This window comes from Tetrao urogallus (assembly GCF_951394365.1).
Source record: "Tetrao urogallus genome assembly, chromosome: 4".
Classification (NCBI taxonomy): Eukaryota; Metazoa; Chordata; class Aves; order Galliformes; family Phasianidae; genus Tetrao; species Tetrao urogallus.
The window spans coordinates 37,080,734-37,101,490 of NC_136817.1; positions in this window are offsets into that span (position 1 = coordinate 37,080,734).

Genomic DNA, 20,757 nt, shown 5'->3' on the forward strand with positions numbered 1-20,757 from the left:
ATCTCATGTTATTCTTGTACTCATGAAGCTTGGTTGTGCACTGTCCACGTAGACTAAGCCCATTTATTATACCATGGAACTAATGTTATTGATGGCTTGTGCTATTTCCACAAGATATAACTTTGACAGTTTCAGAAATATTCAAGACCAGATTTTTATAAAGCATTTCTTTCTGCAATGAAGTGTTACAGAGGCATCTATTTTGTGACTGTTCGAGCCAGTCATCTGCCCACTTGGTCAAAAATGGAAGAAAACGTCAGAAAAGATGGAGTTCAGAGTGCCAGCAAACATCCCTTGTCCATACAGGCTGATTATCTCCAGGTTGTTCTCAAGGAACCAGGACAGCCAAAGCTAATGATAAGAAAACAGCAGCAACAGCCATCAGAAAATCCAGACAGGAGGAAGCAATGAAGGGAATAAAATATATTAGAAAATTGGATTCTTTAACAGGACTGCAGGTTGCTCTCCCCTCTAAGCCCTCATCTTCCTCCATCTGTAGCATGTTCAGAAACGTATTTGAAGCTATCACCTACACACTTGAAAATCATCCGCTGAAATAAAATAACGCTGAAGTTGAGAAAAGTAAAACCAAACACAAGACTACCAACTATTCAGACTTATCCATAAGCCTAAATCCATGGAGGGTAACTGGATTAGTGATTTAGGATGCTCAAAGACTGACATTATGGTAGGGTAGATGATTTCAGCAAATTTTGAATCCTGGCCTTCTAAATCAAACTTTTTGAGCAATTTTAAGCAGGAAATTTGAAAGTAAGATCAAATCACAGGCCTCCACATGTACAAGTCTTGATTTTATGATTTTCCTGAATTGTGCTTTAAGATATCCTAAAGCCACTAAAAGCTTAAGTTCTGATATGTAAAGCACACAACAGGGTTTGAAAGGCTTACAGGAATCAGTGTTGATTAAATTGTTTGTCATCTTTTGATGATGCACATTCATCAGCTCAGTCTCAAATGGCTTGCTTTTTTTTTTTTTTTTTTCCAGAAAATTCACTTAAGGACAATAAAGAATTTGATGTTCTTCATAACCCATCTTCACGATAGAAAAAAAACTGGATGCTTGAACAACCGGTGAGACAAAATGAAATAGCAAACATTCTTCCTAACATCACTGAGAAAGAACTTCAGTTCTGAGAGTTCATCATTATGTACCATAAACATTTTTTCCCAACTTCAAAGAGATATGAAGGTATTTAATCACCATGAGGCAAAAAAGAAGTAGTTTTTAATAGATTCTTTTGGAAAGAATATATCTATTCTGGGATACATCAAGTCCATATCACTTATACTTCACACAGCTAATGTCCCTGCAGAAAAGAAGCATTCCATTTCAAGACAGTGAGATTTCCCTGATAAAAGTAGAGAATGGCTAATCACTGCCCTGTGAATACAGCATTTTCCTGATCTTAACAAATAGCAATCCTGTTGTAGACATCAATCAGAAGATTAAGTTTTCAAGATCTGTTCGGCAAAATGGAGACGATACAATTTCCCCCTTAACATAGAAAACATATTGCAAAGCTGCTAGATGAGAAAAACAGAACACAGAGATGCTGCCATAAACAGTGTGTAGGAGGGAAGTATATAGGAGTGGGCAGATGCACAACACAAAAAGAACACAACACCAGGAAAAGGGGTTTGGTTGGATTTGGGTTTTTTAGGTGGTTGGGTTTTTTGTTTGTTTGGGTTTTTTTGTTTGTTTTTGTTTTTTCTTTTTTTTTTTCTTTTTTTTTTTTTCCCCTGAAATCTATTTGACATAATTAGCTCTAAATGTAGAAATAACATAACTCCTGAGATTCAGCATATTCCCATTTGAGGTAATGAATCTTTTAAGATCTCAACTTGTACAATTTCCAGTGTCATCTGTGAATAGGCTTCAAGTGAATAACCTCATCAAGTGATCTGCAGCTGTGTGGGTACTTAATTAGGGTTACAGTTCCTAGTCCCTGGTTTACAAATTGGCATATATTATTAACCTCCTGACCTGATCTTCTAATTTCTCCAGGTTTTGTTGTTTTAACCTGACCCAACTGCTTCTGCATTGTGGTGCTTTATTAGCCACAGCTATATTCAGCACTTGGTTTTAACTGCCAGCTTTCATGATAGGCAGGTAGACAGACATGATTTGCTGAACATACCAGCACCTTCCATCTACAGAAACCTATTGGATGAAAATCAACAGTAACTGAGTACAAGAAGAGAGGATGTAAACAAGCAATTATCTTCCCTGAAGCATATCCACTAACAGGGGTCCCTCTCATAAAGATGAGGTTCCCTCCCCATAAATCACATGGGCAGTGAAAGAAGTTAAAACCTAGCTTAGAAATAGCATCTGAAAGCATGACTCAAAACCTGTTTTCATAATTTCCAGAGTTACAGAAAAAGGAGGAAATGATGGAGTGGGAAAAGCCTTTCACACCTGAAACCCAAAACAGAAACCATTCTTTCTAGTTCTAAGCAGTAAGCACGTTCAGGAAATAGGCTGGAAAAGAAAATTGGTTTCAGACAGCTAAAAATGGGAAAGGCCTGTCCCAGTATATGACAATAGTTTTGCAGAGACAAGAACTGGGCAATTCAACATTAGTCCAGCACTGAAGAAGACCCTTCTGGAAAAGACAGACCAAAAGTCTGCCTAAGAGTTACATTCCCTATAAGTTGTGCCGCCTAACTCACATAATATTTAGCAAGCGCATCTACATGTCATTTCTCAGGCATGCAGCCACAACAACCTCTGCCCATACAAGCTGTGCAGTGATTTATACCTCTCCTCCTTGCTGAAAGGGAGGGTTAGATCAGGTATGGAGACATGACACAGTCGCCAGTGATCTGGAGAGAGCTGACTTGCAGAACTAGCTCACCCCTACTCACAAAAACAACGTCAACCTCTCCTCCCTGTTGATACTCTAGCAGGGTTCAGTGTCAGAAGCAGGCATCCTTCTCCCTTTGATTGGGGAAATGAATCTGTGAAAGCTGTTTCTTAAGGAATGAGCATGGAGAAGATGGAGTATTTTTGACAGGGACAAAAATAATGGAGTGCCAGAGCAGTGTAACACTGTACTTGATTCAACTATCTAAACCGATTTGGATGCATTGCGCATATTAGCATATTCAGCCAGAATTACATATTCTTACAACAGGAGACAAACTAATTCTTTTGAAAGCAAAAGCACAAAGCTAACTATGGAAATACACACTATGTTTATAAATAGCCTCCTGCCTTACTTACTGTTCACTTCACATATATACCAGCAATTGTTCTAATTCTGAAGGTACAATAATCCTACAAGTCACTTAACAATCACATATCCACTCTTCATAGATTTTATATTTTTCTGAAAGAAAAAAAAATTAAGATTTTAAAAAGCTCCACATATTTTCATTCTCACATTGCTGAATATGTGAGGACAATGTGTTCCAGAAAAGACAGCAGTATCACTACAATCACTGTAATCAGAACTGAAAACATGATACACAAAACTGCACTCTGGCTTTTTTCTGTACCTTGATTACATCTACATTTGTAATTAAAATGAAACAATGGAGAACAAGAAATGAAAAAGGCAACTTATAGCACATATATTAATACATACAAATCAGACCAGTAATAATGTCTTTCCTTTTTCCTGTCATACAAGAAAACATAATTATACCCATAAATGGGGTATAATTCACAGCATTGAGACTTTCCGTGGTATTAAAAACATACTGAGAACACCACAGTAGTATTTGCAACACCACACCTTTCCTTGACTAGCAGGCTACTGTCTTCAAGTTGTTTGGTTCAGCATTGACAGCAACTTTAAATGTAATTCATGATCAAACCAGAAAAAATAATACTGCTTATCTATCTTTGTCTTCACAGAGATACTGAAAGTATTAATCTGTTCTTAATAAAGGAATTTTTACTATATTGAAGATGAAGAAATTGAGATAAGAGCAAGCATGTAATGATACTAAGGATTTATGAGCAATTGTTACGGGATGAGACTAAAGTTTATTGCCTCAAACAACAGCTAAAATTCAGACATGTAGCAAAGAGTAGAAGACAAAAGTATGATATTTTCTTCAGGTGCTCTCCCACCTTCCAATCATTTCAGATTGAGGGACATCTGTGTTAGATATTTCAATTTATTTAGCAATACTCAAAGGCCAATACCCATGAGTTTGTTCAGACTCTGTCTGAATACATCTGAATTTATAGCATCTACAATGTATTAAAGCAAAATTCTGCAGCTTAATTACATATTCAAGGTACCATTGTTATAGGGAGGTGCTTACAAACCAAAAATATGGCAAGATATAAAAACTGTAATTCTCAAATTTTAAAAGCCCTTGCAGTCATCCTTTATTACTGTCCAAGCTATGTCATGACAAAGCAATGATTTTGCACACATTACTAGCTTTCTGAACACCAAGAAAGGGATATAAAAAAAACACTTCAGAAACTGATGCCTACAGTTTATTTGAACATCCTAGACATAAGGAAGAGACACTGCAGCTGTGCCAAAGACAGCAGTTCAAGAAGCATCCTTTTTTTTTCTTTTTTTTTCCTAGAATCCAAAATAAACTAAAGATATGTATTTCTGGCAAGAGTGTCCATTTTCCAGTTTTCTGACAATAGCTACATTGCATTAGTTCTAAATATCACTAATTTTTGTTATCATATTGACTGAAAACATTGACGTCACTCTCCATTTTAATTAAGTCAAACGAGACCTGACGCGATAGCTCACCAAATTCAACAGCAAGCACTTTATTGATTGAAATAGACTTTGAATCAGACCACAATTACTGAGTTCAACACTGCAATATATATTCTCATCTTACTTCCTGACCTCACCTTCCTGCATTACCTTCTTTCATCTTTTGTTATTGCTTCCAGTTTTGATCTTGTGGGGGCAGAAGTTGCTATTAATACAAAGAAGGAGCCAAGAGTGCTGCAGATTTACCATGTCCGATTCCCAAACTGTGCAATGCATTCTGCAGGCTCCCTCCTTGCACTTCCTAGACACTGCTAGACACTGCACTTGCTTCTGTTGGATCTGCTGCAAGAAGCTCACTCACATGGGTCCCCATTTCTGTAGGTGCAACTTGACAATCTGGACCAAGCTCCACTGGCAACACAATAGTTTAATATTTTTATCAGTGACATCTTGTTTAGTAATGATCTGGATGAGGGAATCAAAGAAACTTTCAAGCAAGCTCACAGATGATAAAAAATTGGGGCGGTCTGTTGATTTGCCTGAGGGCAGGAAGGCTTTGTATAGGAATTTGGATAGGCTGGATGGATAGGTCCCATCCGAGCATATGACATCAAACAAGGCTATTAGCAGGTGTTGCATTTGGGTCATAACAACCCCATGCAGTGGCACATGCTTAGGGAAGATTGGCTGGAAAGCTGCCTTGCAGAAAAGGACCTGGGAGTGATGGTTGACAGCTGACTGAACACGAGCCAGTAGTGTGCAAAGGCTGACAAGAGCATCCTGGCAAGCATCAGAAATAGCATGGCTAGCAGGACTATGAAAGTGTCGGTCCTCTTGTGCACAGCACTGGTGAGGATAGTACCTAGAATACTCAGTTCAGTTTTGAGCCCCTCACAACAAGAAAGATATTGAGTAGCTTGAGGGTGTGAAGAGCGATGAAGCTGGTGAAGGGACTAGAACACAAAAATTATGAGGAACATCTAAGGGTATTAAAGCTGTTAAGTCTGGTAAAAAAACAGGCTGAGGAGAAATCCCATCACCTTCTACAATTACCTGAAGAGGTTGCAGCAAGAGTGCTAGTCTCTTCTCTCAAGTAACAGATGATAGAACACAAGAAAAAGGCCTCAAGTTGTACCAGGAGTGATTTAGATTGGGCATTAAAAATAACTTATTCACAGAGGATGGTCATGTATTGGGACAGCTTGCCCAGAGAAGTGATGGAAGTATTTAAGAGACATGGGAATGTGGCAGTAGGGAACACAGTTTAGTAATGAGATTTGATAGGCCAGGTTGACGGTGAAACTTGTTCATACTGAGTCTTTTCCAAGCAAGACGATTCTATAAAGGCACCCACAGCCATGAGTGAGATAGATGGTTGGGATCTGCATTCACTCTACTCCTCAGCAGGCACCTAGTGCCATGTCTGAGTGGCCCAATGCTCTGAAGGAATACTCCTTTTCTAATCCCATGTGGTGCATATCTGCCTCCTTCATGCAACCTGAAGTAGTGTCTACCACTGGAAAACAAGAAAAGTGAAGGGGGAGGTTAAGATTTTATAACTTTTCATTTTCATGATAAAAGCGTTTTCAAGATTTTCACTTGAATGCCTTTTGACATAATGACCTGGCCTTTTCTAAGGCTTTGTTTTCCATCTTTTTTACTACTAAATTACATTAGCTATAAGAAATAGGGCATATTTCAAGATCAAGTCACAGAAACCACATCATATGCTGAAAGGTACTCGGACATATTTCACTTGTGTCCCTAACTGACCAATCCCATCACCTATGATGAAAATAGAACGTCCTCTTACTTCTCTTTGTGTGAGAGTCTTTCCATTGATCTGTATGAACAATCAAAAGGAGGATGGTTGGAGTTTTTTTGTGTTTTTTTTTGTTTGTTTGTTTTTTAATCTGATACTTCATTACATTCAGAAATCATACTATACTGTTACATAATACTGTCACTGAACTACAGCGTTGTATGTAGTATAACCTATTTTACAAAATACATTTGTTATTTCTGGCACCAGAACTCCATTTTCTTAGAGCTAAGTGCTTCAGGATGTTGCAAATAAAATAACTTTATGAGTTACAATAATACTGGAAGTAATAATTATGGGTTTAAAACAAGAGCATATAATATGAAATCTGACTTGGTCACCATAGCTCCAAAAATCTGCAATTCAACATGACGTAGATCTCATTCACTTTAAACCCTTTCTGTTGTAACCCAGGTGCTGCATATAATCAGCTTTGTGTAAGCATTCTTACTTGTACATGCAGAAGTGTCTTTACACTTAAGTTTAGCACCAGGTCACATGTTTGAATGGGTTCTATCTACTTGGAACAATAAGTTTATATGGCTACACTTGTCAGGAAAAAAAGAAGAAAAAAAACCTTGAGCATCTGATATATACACAAATATATAAATAACCATCTGACCCACAGAATGAGTCTTACAGGATTAAAGATTAAGCAAAATAATTAACTTTCACAGGCAGGGAAGTTACACTGAAGTTGTAGCTCGCAAGGTATAGAAAAAGATTACAACTAAGTAACGTATCATTATATTCCTGCCTACTACATATATGGTATATAAAATGCCATATCTACCATATATGCAACATCAGAACTAATTATATATTTGGATTTCATGGGCTGTAATCAATACGAAGCCCGAATGTTTGGCTTACTGAAGTGGGAGTGGATGTCAAAAATGAGGTGACTGAACAAAACCAATCATCATTTTCCCACTTCTTCGACCTCATGAGAACAATCTAACAATACGACTTCTAAAATACATTAGCAACAATATGCCATCAACATCCAAGTCCTTCCTATCTTCTCTACAGCCAGCAGTGCTATTTTCTTTCTCTTTTGCTTTCACATGATGTAATAAAAACAGAGATTAATAACACATTGTTTCATGGAATACCTATGGCAAAGAGGTCTATCTTTTAAAAAATTTTTCCAGCACGTTTTTCCACCACTCATAGCAAGAACAGATACATCTGATTGCCACTTACAAAATCGTGGGTGGAATTTTTGAATTAAGAATTCTCAAAGATAATTTTTGGGCATCTGTCAAATTAACAACAGTACTAAAAATATATGCAAAAAAAATGTCCCTAGACGTTCCTCTAAACCGTTTTCCAAGTTGGATGTTTTGCACCGTTCCCTCCCCAAAGGAGGTGGAGATTCCTCTACTTCCGTGCCCACCGACGCGGGCGTTCAGCACCACGGAGAGAGCCTGCGCCCTCGGCGTGGACGCGGCGGCTCCGACCAGGAATGCCGACCAGCTCGGCCTGACCAGCCGGAAATCCACATTTCTACATCGAGGTAAACCGGGTCCAATGACTGCGGCATACCCGCCTTTCCGCTCAAAACATGGAGCCGACGTAAACGTGCAGTCATTCCGCCTCCTACTTCCCATCACGACAGCCGCTAGAAATGAATGGGGAACGGTCCCCCTCTCCTGGCCAAGCTACGCCACGGCAGTTCCAGATTCCCATTCCCACCTCACGCCGTTCTTTCAGCACAACAGCCTAAGCGCAAAGGCTGGGGATAGCTAAAATACGCCATTGTTCTGGGCGCAAGTGCTGCAGTTAGCAGCATGAAAACAGTCCGGCCATCCACAAGTCATCTTTACCCACAGTCAATTCTGAAACAGCTGGAGCCACTTTAATTCATGCACTTGTAAATTCCCTTTCATCCTGCTGAACAGATGACAAAACACACCCTCATGTTTAGAGGAGGCAAAGGACTAACTTTGTAAGAGATGTTAAAGCCTACCCCTGTTCTGCTGTTCCACTGCCAGCTAGGATAAGTCACATTAGGGTAAGACAGAACAAGATGTTCTCTGCGTGACAAACACTACTAAATCCTTGGCTGCCCAAAGATATAGACTATCAGGGAATTTTTACTGAAAGCACCTCACAATCTCCAGAGGCCTCTGAGGAATAAATAAATAAATAAATAAATAAATAAATAAATAAAAATATTTTCCTTACATGACAGAGAAAAGAGACAAAGCAAGTGCTGAAGATAAAACTGTGACATGAGAGGTCTCTGACTGGGGCATAATCCACTGCTGCAGTGTCCTGCCTCATAAGCTTCTGCTGCTTTGGGATTAATAGCTACAGCCACCAGAAAGCACCTTCCAGGTGACCTTTTACAAATATTTTATAATCTATTCAAGTTACATTTTCTCTATATTATCTATTTTTAAATGGACATTTCTGAGTCTAATAATCACGTAAATTACTCAGATATCATACCAGATGAACTATATCCTTTTTCTATGACTTAAGAACATAATGTAGATCTTATTTTCGAAACACAAACCTTTAGCCTTGACTCATCTAAAACTAGTACTGTAATATTATTTTTTAATTATCAGTTCCTTGTTTATGGGACTGTATAATGAGAATTTCTTAATAGACCAAAAAAAAAAAAAAGAAAAAAAAGGCACATGAGGACATAGCTACCATACATACTTCCAACATCTATGGCCATTTCACAGATTTGAAATGTGTTTTTTTACTTTGACGTTTACTTTACATTTTTGAATCACTTTTAATGGCTAGAGACTTTGCAGCATTCAGATACTTACAAGATCAATTCTGACTGGAGGAATTTCATTAGAATCTCTCTCAATGGTGTATCAAGAAGCAACTTGGCTTCTTGCCAAAAGAATTTTCAGATTACATTCAGAGAGCTGCACTTGAAAAGTACAAATGTGGCTCTGAGTAAATTATTTTCTTACAATGACAGATCGAAATGATTTGGACTATGAAATCACTGATCTGCATGAGTCTGCTAGACCAAGACCGTGCTCACATGGAACTGATCGGATTGGTCTGATTTTGTTTTTTATACTAAAAATAAAAGCATTCTAGATCTGAAGCTAATTTGCAGAGGCAACTATATATCTCACAGCTTCTCCTTTACCTGTCCCACCAGGTAAAAGAACTTATGCATAACATTATACCTTCAGCTGTGTGAAGCAAAGCACTGCCCAGAGTCAAGAGAAACATCTGTCGCACAGAAAGACATACATTACCATGAATTCAGCTTGTCTGCTCAAGCAAAATAAATAAATAAATAAATAAATAAATAAATAAAATAATGAAGACCCAAAACCACATGCAAAACACACAAAAAACACAACTAAGAAGAATCTAGAACTAAGAAAGGGTCCCAATTTATAGCTAACATAAAGGCAATAGTCTGTCTGGATTAATCGCCATCATCATTTAAAAGGCTTTCCAAAAGGAATTATTTTTGGACAACTCTTTTTGTCTTCTTGGGAGCCTTAGGAATAAACCTAATGTTGCTGTCTGAACCACTTTCTCAAACAACCTCTTGCAATTACAGATATTTGAAAATGTATTGCAGAGATCATTACCAAAAAAAAAAAAAAAAAAAAAAGTATGCTTGCAAAATTATACATGCCTAATATCATCAGCAGCCTTACTGTAACTTAGCTGAGTTCTTCAAATGATCCCCATTCAACATCTTTACATACTTAGCAATTTGTTTCACCTAGATGGCAGCATCAAAAACAATGAATAAAGATTACAGTAATTTATCAATTTCCTCCAACTTACTCAAGGTCAAAAACAGGATGATACTGCCTGGAGCCCTGAAATTTTGCAGTGTTTCAAATGAAATACTCCTAAGAACATCTAAAAAATTTTTCTTTAAAATGACATCTATTTCATCATAGTTAATAGCAAAGCCCAGATAGAAAGGACTAGAAATAATTCTGCAAAAAAAAATTGAACAAAACTGATGCACAGCTGCCAGATCAGTTCAAATTTGAGCTGGCCACATCAGTTTGTATGCACACACCAAAAGGGTAAATTATTTATTTGCACAAGTTTAGGTTGTGTTCTACAGTGGAAAGGGATAAAGGCATCAGATACAGACTTCACCTGAAAAAGGAGGACAAAAAAAACTGCAGGCATGTCAGCTTAAACCAATGTTTTGCCTCACAGGTCAATTTATCATCCATCCCTTAAAGTCCTTGTGAAGAAGAAAACAATCTTGTATCCCACGATGTACAGTGCTGGATTACAGACAGCATTTTCATTTCACTTTGCCATGTTAGCACTCCTGGACCACCTGCAATGTGGTGTACTGAACAGATGCTATTCTTCCTGAGCACAGGATTGCCAAACTGAGAACTTGCAAGGCATGCAAATTTTTTCTGGTAACACTAATGATTACAGAAGATGAATTTCAAAGCAGGATGAAACTGGCTTGAGCAGCAGTATACCAGTGAAACAGGAGTAAACAGTAAGGAACAGGCAAAAACTTAACTCCAGTGAGAAAAAACAGAGTAACACTTGCTAACCTATAGCCCATCACTCGGAATGCAAATAACCTAGATTCAAATCCCAGCTGTCCTATTAACTCAGTGAATAAATGGCCCAATTAAAGCACTGTTATTGAAGTAGAACAGCTCCAAAAATGAGGAACAGCCTTGTCAGGCACTAATATTTTCATCTGGGAATTCAGAAACCTCCCAAATAAAGCTTTTGCAAGCAAAGCCTCACCTACCAATACTTTACTGGGCATTTGACACTGTGCAATGAAGCATGATGTAAAAACACTGAATCAGCCAAGACATCTGCATGGCAGAATGTGCTGGTCAGCCATAACAGCAGGAAAGGCACAGCAGTGTGATGCTGCATCCCAGCCCCGGCTTGTGTAGCTGGGGTAATTTGTGGCCTTGTGCTGACACACTTATCCTATCCCTGCTGAGACTGGCTTGAAGGTCACTGTGTCGTTCAACACTGCACGACAAAGAGCAAGCACCTTTGCTGGATCGAAGGAAACACGTGCAAACTTTTCAAAAATCCTAGTTAGAACAATAAAATCTTTAGGATTCACCTCTCCACAATCACAACCAGCCCACAAAGAAGAGATACAAAGGGGTGTGGCAACCCAGCAGAATTCATATATATATTATGCGCAAGCATTTTATATAGCAATGCTGTAAGTAACTTGTATTTTATGTGTGAATATTATATACCCATGCTTTAGGAAATTTAGAAATTCAGATTTTGAAAGTTTTACAATCTTACCACTTAAAATAATAACATTAGGTTGCATTTAGTTTCTAACAAATTTTATAGCCTATTTTAACTGTACAGCCTTCAGATACTTTCAATTACTAGGCACTGCTGTGCTGTGCGTTCTTCACTGGGCCTTTGTGTGTAAGTGTATAAGAAATTGCCTTCACATCTCTAAATACAGATACTTATGATATCTATTACTATACATTCAAGCTTTCCGTAACCTAAATTTTCCTTCAAACTTACAAGCTTCCCGTTTTTTTTGCCATTAAGGTTTTATCCCAAGAAGCACCCATGGCCTGCCGGAGATTCTGTTGCTCACTCACCACTGCTGCACAGAGCCTGCATTGCTCCTGCCACAGTTAGTCATGCCAGGAAACCTTGAACTCTTAAGAACCCCTCTGCAGCACAGACAGAGACAAGCTGTCACAGCAACTGCAGATTAATTTGCATAAAATTCCACAGACATTTCTGCAGTAGGCAATCTGGTGAAATTTTAACTCATTTTAAATAATCTTAGAATGGGGTTTCTTTTTTAAAACAGACACATTTACTGTAGTACTCAGTAACCACTGTTGCTAACTATTTCTTGAAGGATATCCTCACTGACTTGTTCTATCCTGGAATGGCAATTATGAACAGAAGAGACTGAGACAGGCTTGGGCCAACAAACCTCTTTGTATACAGACAAGAACAGCCTAGATGTCTGCAGTTTGCTTTTGAGGTGCTTTTGAGATAAATTCCATCGTCCCACTAATCAGGCATGTCCAACCCATGGCTCAGCCTGGCTCTGCCCTGCACCATCACAGTGGCTCTTGCTCTCTGAGCGGTCCAGCTGGCTGCACACCCATTACTCAGCAACAACCAGCCTGAAACAATACTCTTTACTTGGAGTGGCTCAGGCAAGCCAGAAGTTGGATGCCCATGCAGTAAATAATAAAAGCATTGCCTCCTGGCTACACAACTTCTTTGGGTGTTTGTGGTCAAGCACTGGCAGTGGCAGGGGGCTGCAGGGTGGTCCCTGTGAGAAGAGGCCAGCCTACTGGCTGTTCTTGGACTTCTTGTGTTTTCCCAGTGTTTTGGAAGGGTTCACAAAATGCGAGCACTATGGCTGACAGCACAGCAAGGAGCAGCCCAGGGCTCCCGGATACATTTTCACATCTAAATACTTACATGCACAACTTACATCACAGCCATCCCCTAAATTAACTTTGTGTTTGACTCGTTTCTTAGCATAACAGATGCTCACAAATATGAATAGGCCATCACATCTATGATTTTATATGACATCTCAGTTCAACCTCTCTCATTTCTCCAAATGCACTCCCACTGCATTAAGGAGACTCCATCATACAACTCAGAGAGCATTCAGAAGCATTCAACTCATGACAGCCAACAGCATGGGGCTCCTTGCCTCCTGTCGGCAGTAATGCACTCAGAGTTCAATGCTGTCTCTTAGTGCAGGAGGACAAAATTCCACTTTCAAACAAAAAGTGTCCTTTAAAGCCATCATCACAGGTGCCCTGGAAAACAGTGCTTTCCACAGTCAAATCATCCCCCAGAATCAGGAAGAAAACTGTGCCCAGTGAAAACAAAGAAGCTGCAACAACCATTGAAAAGCCCCCTGCTGCCTTCTGCTTTGTAGTCTTAGATGAGCTGCTGCTGGGAAGCCACATATAAGGAGGCTGAATTGATCATGCATCAAATTGCATGGGGGCTTGTGTGCAGGGATAGTCACTTTAGCTGTCACTTTGCGCAGCAGAGCACGAGAAATCTGATCATTTCTATGTCACCCTTTCGTTTCGTTCCTCCTGCTCGTTTATTGTTGCTGTTTTAACCTGCTCCTACACAGGAAAAAGCAGGAACTTCTGCAATAGAAATAACATTATATTTGGTAGAATTCTTTCTACCGTCTCACCTCCTACAAGATGTTAAATTGCGTAACAGACATTTTACCTTGCATCACAGCGGGAATGCAACAAAGGTGAGCTACATGGGGCAAGATGCTAGGGAATAGTGTTGGGATGGCCTAGGGAAGAGTGAGGGGATTGTGAAAAATAACAGTATTACACAGGAAACAATACAAAAGGAGCATTAAAAGGTGCACCTCCAGCCTTTTTTCTTGTGTGATCTCTACATCATTACAAAGCTCAACCTGGAAAGTAACCCAGAGCTCTGGGAATTGAACTAGGAGTGCTCACTGTGAAAAATGAAGGCAATGAGAGTCCTCAACAACATCCCCAGTGCTGCTCTTTGATGTTTCAGCAAATCCAGTCTTCAATTGCACAACAAGAACTCTGATTAGCATCAGATCCTTATGAATTAACCTGATGTCTGAAGATGAAATCATTTATTGTCTCACAAGTTTTCTGCAGTTCTCTGTTATCATATGTAGATCTGTAATAAGTATATTTATTTTCAGTAATGGCTTTCTGAAACAAAAGGCACATAATCTTCCATTTACAAGGCTCAATGTATTCCCTAATTTTGGATCTTATTGTTCAGATCATATACGTTACACACAGCAACTGCAATTCAAAACTTGTATTTCTGTTGGCTTCACTTGCTGTCACAAGTATTCAGTATTTCTACAAGTAGAACACTTGTACTGTCTTAATATTTAATACTTGCATTGAGCATAATCATTTTTGATAGGATGAGAGGGAATGGCCTCAAGTTGTGCCAGGGGAGGTTCAGGTTGGATATTAAGAAAACTTCCCAAAGCGTGGTCAGGCAGTGGCACAGGCTGCCCAGGCATGTAGTGGAGTCACCGTCCCTGGAGGTGTTCAAGAACCATATAGATATGGCACTGAGGGACATAGGCTAGTGGGCACAGTGGTGATGAGCTGACAGTTGAATGAGATGATCTTAGAGGCCTTTTCCAACCTTACTGATTCTGTGAAGCACACTACTGCTGGAAGTCCCAGAAATCTGACATTTCTGGTGTGAGCAAAATCTCACAGGACCTCTGAGAGGGAGAAAGTCAGAACCTGTGCCTCCAGGGCAGTGTTCCAGCTCCTGAACACTCACCTACAATCTCTTATCTGAGCACAAACACCACACTCAGAGATAACTCAGGCAGGAGTGCTGCCCTCTCCTGTTCATTAAACTGCGCATCATGAGCAGATCAGGGCCGGCCTGTGCCGCGAATCAGTAAGAGGTATTACAGAAAAGTAGTATTGAAATCTATCACCAGAAATCTGCACCTTAAAACATGCACTTTGCTAGCGCTTCGTGGTCTTTATGTGTATTTTTCCTCAGTCTTGCTCTCAGGAATAGCTGATCACTTAGTACCTCTATCAAAGCTGGAAATACTAAGTGTCAGGCTGGTCGGGATTAGCAGTGTTAACATTTGTACATGGGCACAGATACACACGCACACAGATGCTGCTGAAATGCACCTTTGATGAGATGGCTGTAGAGACTTGTAGAAAAGGAATAATCAGTCTGTACAGCATGGGCTTAAATTTTCAAAGAATTGCACAGATCTCTAACTTTGCACACACGGAGCAGGGTCAAATTGCAGAGGTAAAATTTTTTTTTAATTCCTCTGATAGCCCATTGCTTATTGTGATACATGTATGGAGTACATACACTGATGAAGATAACTTCCTCTAAATCAGATCTATCACCATAGAAGGAGACCTTTATCCAAATACAAGAGAAAGTGGACATCCCCGCCACTGGAGATGGAATGTACAGCCAGTGTAAGTATCCTGGACTTTCTGTACAGGGCTTCCAGCCCAATGCCAAACGTCCCCTCCTGTCCCCATCAAACTTTTGACGGATCCACCTGCGGGTGGCACTCGGCATCCTGGAGACAGTTCCTCGCTCAGGAGCAGCCTGCCTTATGCTGTCCCTAACTGACATATTCAGACTTCCCAGGGTATCAGCACACCACAATGCTCTGCATACTATGACACAGTTCAGGCACTGGGGGACCTGCAGAAAGGCTGTCACAGCTGCTTCACAGAGCAAATTTATCAGCAAAAGGCAGAAGCACGCATGCTGTGGCACGCTTCACTGGCTGTGATCAATACCAGCATATGGGCTCAGCACAGATCAGTGGCAGCCTCGGTCACAGCTCCCATGCCATTCCCTGCCCCTGATTACAGTGGATCATTAATGCAAGTTAGCACTGATGGTTATTGCAGCGAGCCACTGTTTCCATAGGAATGGCGCGGCTGGCTCGCCTGAGCAATGTGTCATCCTGCATGGGCAAACCCCAAAGCTGGGCAACGTGAATCCTAGAACAGCTGTACTGACACAGGATGGGCTGAATGAGCAGGTATTTTAGAATGAGTTTGTGAGTTTCACAACCACTCACAGATGTCATATAGCTGCCCCTCGCAGCAAACACTGGCATTGCAAGAACGACCAACACCGTAAGGGGGGGCTGTGCTCCAGCAGCTCGTTGGAGCTGTTTGCTATTTCTGCTGGGCAAGTCATACTGAATTCTGTATAATGGAACATCCCCTGGGATTTTTACAAGCAAGCTGATATCTTCAGAAAAAACATGTCTACAGAAGAAACATTTATCTAACAGTAACGTGTTATTATACTAAGGCACCAAGACAAAGATTCAAACAAAAGCTCCATGTATCTACCACCATGCAGATCAGTTTTTAGCTCCAGTCTCCACTTCCCACTACGCCCTTTCTTTTTTTTTCCCTACTCTCCAGCAAACAGAAGGCAGAAAGCATGTTTGCCATTGTCCGTGACAGCACTTAGTGTAATAACTATAAAGCATAACAAATGGGCTCCATTTCCTCTCTCCTCTTGCTTTGCCTATATTTTCATAAATAGCCGGAGCTCTGAGTTTCCACCTAATTGTATTACTTATAATATTATAAAGTAAATTGTTTTATTGATATTAAATAACAAGGCAGATTTTTTTCCTGAGAGAAGCTATGCGAGTCCTAGTAAACATCCTGTATAGTACATTTTAATTAGTGTACTTGCAGCCTGCATTCTCCTGCCTTAAACATTAGGAAAATTGTTTCTTTCCTCATAGAAGGTCAGAATTTCTGCCTCAGTCTCTCTATATACACATGTATATATAGAAATACATAGATATGAAAAAAAGTATGTATTTATAGCTTGGATAAGATACAGTACTGAAGGAACAACAGTGCTTAGTGCTCTGAATAGGTCATGCTGCATTGACTGAGCTATGTTGTAATCCAGCAAGAGAAGCAGAGGATCTTGGTCAAGGATACACCAAAACATCCCTCCAGCCCACCTTCCCCCAAATTTGGTCAGCTATGATACAGTATCACATGGCTCACTGATCAGCAGATACAGAGAACAAAAACACCTGTTGGAAAACGCTGGTGATGGGTCAATGGTTGGTCTACATGATCTTAGCGATGATCTCCTACCTTAATGATTTTATCATTCCATGGCTCTATGAAAATAAAGAATACAAAGACAATCATAGGCCAGCAGTGCATATCAGCAAATACTTAATCTTAAGGATCCTGGCAGTCTTTATGATTTTCAAGATGAAAGGCTAAATAACTGCTTAAATATATGCCATATAATAGCAAAATAAAACTAATAACTGTTTTAGGTACAACAGCCTCTACAGTCTTTGTATTTTTCAAACCATTCTATTCCAGTTCACTTTGATATATGAATAATAGCAAAGCTTTTCATACATAGGAACAAAATATAAAGCTGATGAACAAGCTCCATCAAGCAAGGTCAACTTTCAAGGAAGTGCTTATAAATTGCATTTCTTACTGTGAATTGTGTGTTAGGTACTACTCAAAATGCAGTTGTAAATCAGAGTCTCAAAACTATGATTATCTAAAACAAAAATCCTAAATTATGACTTTTAGATTCTCATAAGCAGTGATAACACAAGACTGATACTAGATGGCAAGACAAGAAGAATGGATACAATTAAATCACAGTATGTTGTCAATGAAGTCCTATTAGAAAAAGAACAACAAAAAAAAAGGACCGAAACTGAGATACAAAGCAGCTTAAGATGAGTGGAGTAAGGACAGAGAACAAAGCACAAAAGTATCTCAGTTATGTGTAAAATATTTATCATAATTGGCATCCCATGTGTTCTTTGACCTGAAAATTTGCTGTGAAATTCATCTTTTGCTCAAACAATTTAGGCTTTCAGGTTGTTTTTAACAATTCTGGCTTGAAAAACAACCTCACAGATATGAAGCTTCAATAAACAATACAGCAGAATGACTCAGCAGACCACCTGAAATGTTGATTGACAGGTTTAGTTTCCCGTTCACTAAGAACTTGCTAAGTTTGAGAAAGTAAAGCACGTTGCTTGATAAAATTTAAATGTGTGAATACTTTGCTGCTACGATTTTCACACAAGCATCCCAAATCCTGACCATTTCCCATGTAATCTTCAGGTTCTTTCTAACAGCCCACACAAAACTGTCTAATCAACACCAGTCATTTCTTCACGAAAAAAGATATTTCTAGATGTGCAGTAAGAAACACCATACAATAATTTATATATGAAACGCTACACTTCCTTTGGCATTGTTTTCCAGAATGCATTTTCATCTTTTATAAGTACAGCAAGTTACTGCAATTCTTTTTTGAAAGCATTTAGCAAATCATACTTAAGTGATCCTATTAGAACTAATTACCACCACCAATGCTAGTCTGTGAGTTCTGATAGGCTGCCTCAGATATCTTTCCCGTGCTTCCTGTGGAAATGCATTTGAAATATAGGAATCCCTCTCCTGAATGCAAACAGAAAGAAAAACATCCCATTCCTCACCATTGGCACCAGAATCCAAAATGTCTGTGTGGATAAACAAGAGAAAAGGCTATTTTGAAAATTAAAAGATTAACAAACAAAGCTGAAAGAGGTTATAGATCACTCATGTTCAACCTCTATGATTGAAGGACTGCCACGTTCCATACAATCTCCTAAAGCTGAAAAACTGTAAAAAAAGTTAACCAAGAGCTAAAAGCATCCCCAGCCAATGCTTACTATGGAGCAGTAAGACGTCTAGCATGGCATGATACCACATCAGGTCGCTTGTGACCAGAGATCACATCTAATCTAAGATAATCTTCAAGAACTGAGCTGTGTGATGAAGGAAAAGTCTTGGAAAGAGAAAACAAGAGATGCAGACTTATTATTTTGCATTTGTATCTTAGCAGTTGGATAGCGTTCTTCTATAATGACAAATTTCTACTCTCAGATTTTAGCTCAGATTTCAGACAGAGGCTACACTGATGGTGACGCTCTATTGGAGAGAGTGTGAATAGCCTTTATGTCCACCTACCAACGCAATGAGCACAACCTATAGCAAGTCAAACTCAATGTTTTCTCTGGATTGTGCTCTACTTTGAGCACGGGGTGAGCAAGATGATCTCCAGAGGTCTCTCCAACCTCTGCTTTCTGTGATCCTGTTAAATCAAATCCAATTAAAATGCCATGCTGTAAAATATTAATGAACAATATTCGAGACATAATTAACAATTAGATGCATGCTGACAACCTGCTGAATGATTCCCACCCATTTTACACAAGAGTAGCTATCATCTGTCAGTGGTACTCTCAGGTTTTATGTAAAAGATCACGAAAACATAAACAACATCCTCTTATCTTTCAAAACAAAACCATTTTTTGAACAAGTCTCTGCCAATTAGTCATTTCTCAGAATAAAAAGGCAGTGGAACAATGCAGAACTCCCGAAGGATATCCTGTTGGGCTTAAGCTGTTCACAGCAGGTTGCTGGGATGCTCTCTTCTTATGTCATGGGCCCAAAAGAAAACTGAAATATCCTATTTTGCAAAATCTCTCATGGACAGAGATCTGTCAAACACTGCTGTATTGAAAGCCTCAACAACACAGTTGGGGAACAGAGAACATACAACAGTAGGTTTTTGCCAGCTTATTTCTAATTGACCAAGCATTCAAACTGGAGGAAAAGGAGTTCCTGTAGCTTCACCAGCTGTATTTAAATACATTTTAACTATTGAACTATACAGTAGAAGTTTGCTGTAATAAGATTCCTAAATCTCATTAGTAAATCACAATCTGGGATTTCTTATCTCTCTCACGGCTTACTGATTGAAATTCTAAGAGAAAGGTTTTCATTGACATAGAAAGCTTTGAAGAATTTTCCTATTATTTTCATTGATGTTAACAAGAGTTGTGTCTGTAAAGGAAAAATGAGAAGCTCATTTTCTACCAAGGTGAGAGTTTCCTGAACTCTCTCTTAGAAGGGCTTTCACAGGGTCAACTGTGAGCAAAAAACCTCACAACTGTGCAACTTTACTGCTGCAGATGGGGTTTATTCTAAACTATTATTTCTACTGAGGATGACCCTGACAAATTCTCATTTGTCAGAGATGAATGGAACAGTCATGTGCAACTTCTGAAACCAGAGCAAAATGCTTCTGCTTAAGCAAAGGCCCTGTGTGAAACACAGAATCATATCATAGAATGGCTTGCATTGGAAGGGACCTCAATCAAGTTTCCAACCCCTCTGCCACAAGCAAGGTTGTCAGCCACTAGATCAAGTACTATATCAAACTGTTCAGAGCTGCAACCAACCTGGCCTTAAACACTTCCAGAAGATGAACAAGGCATGTGGAAGTCACTCTGTAAGTCAGGAGAACATGCAAAAGACAGACAGTCCAGTCAAAGCAGAAAAAAGTGAGGAAGATAGTCACATTATAATAATCATATTTCAGTCATTAGTGACACAGAAGCTCACACAGATCAATTAAAGCCAATCCCAAGACAGCTAGGACAAGTGAGCCAGTGCACAGCCATCAACTTGCCTGGTACACAGCACCTGCCCAAAATGGTTAGTTTGTGGTCAATTTTCCTCAGTGCACACACACATCACCTAAACCTACTTAGCTTAAATACTAGCTCAGGTACACCTACATGCATTTCAGAGATCTCAGTGTCTTGTGGTTTAACTCTTCAGTACAAGAAGA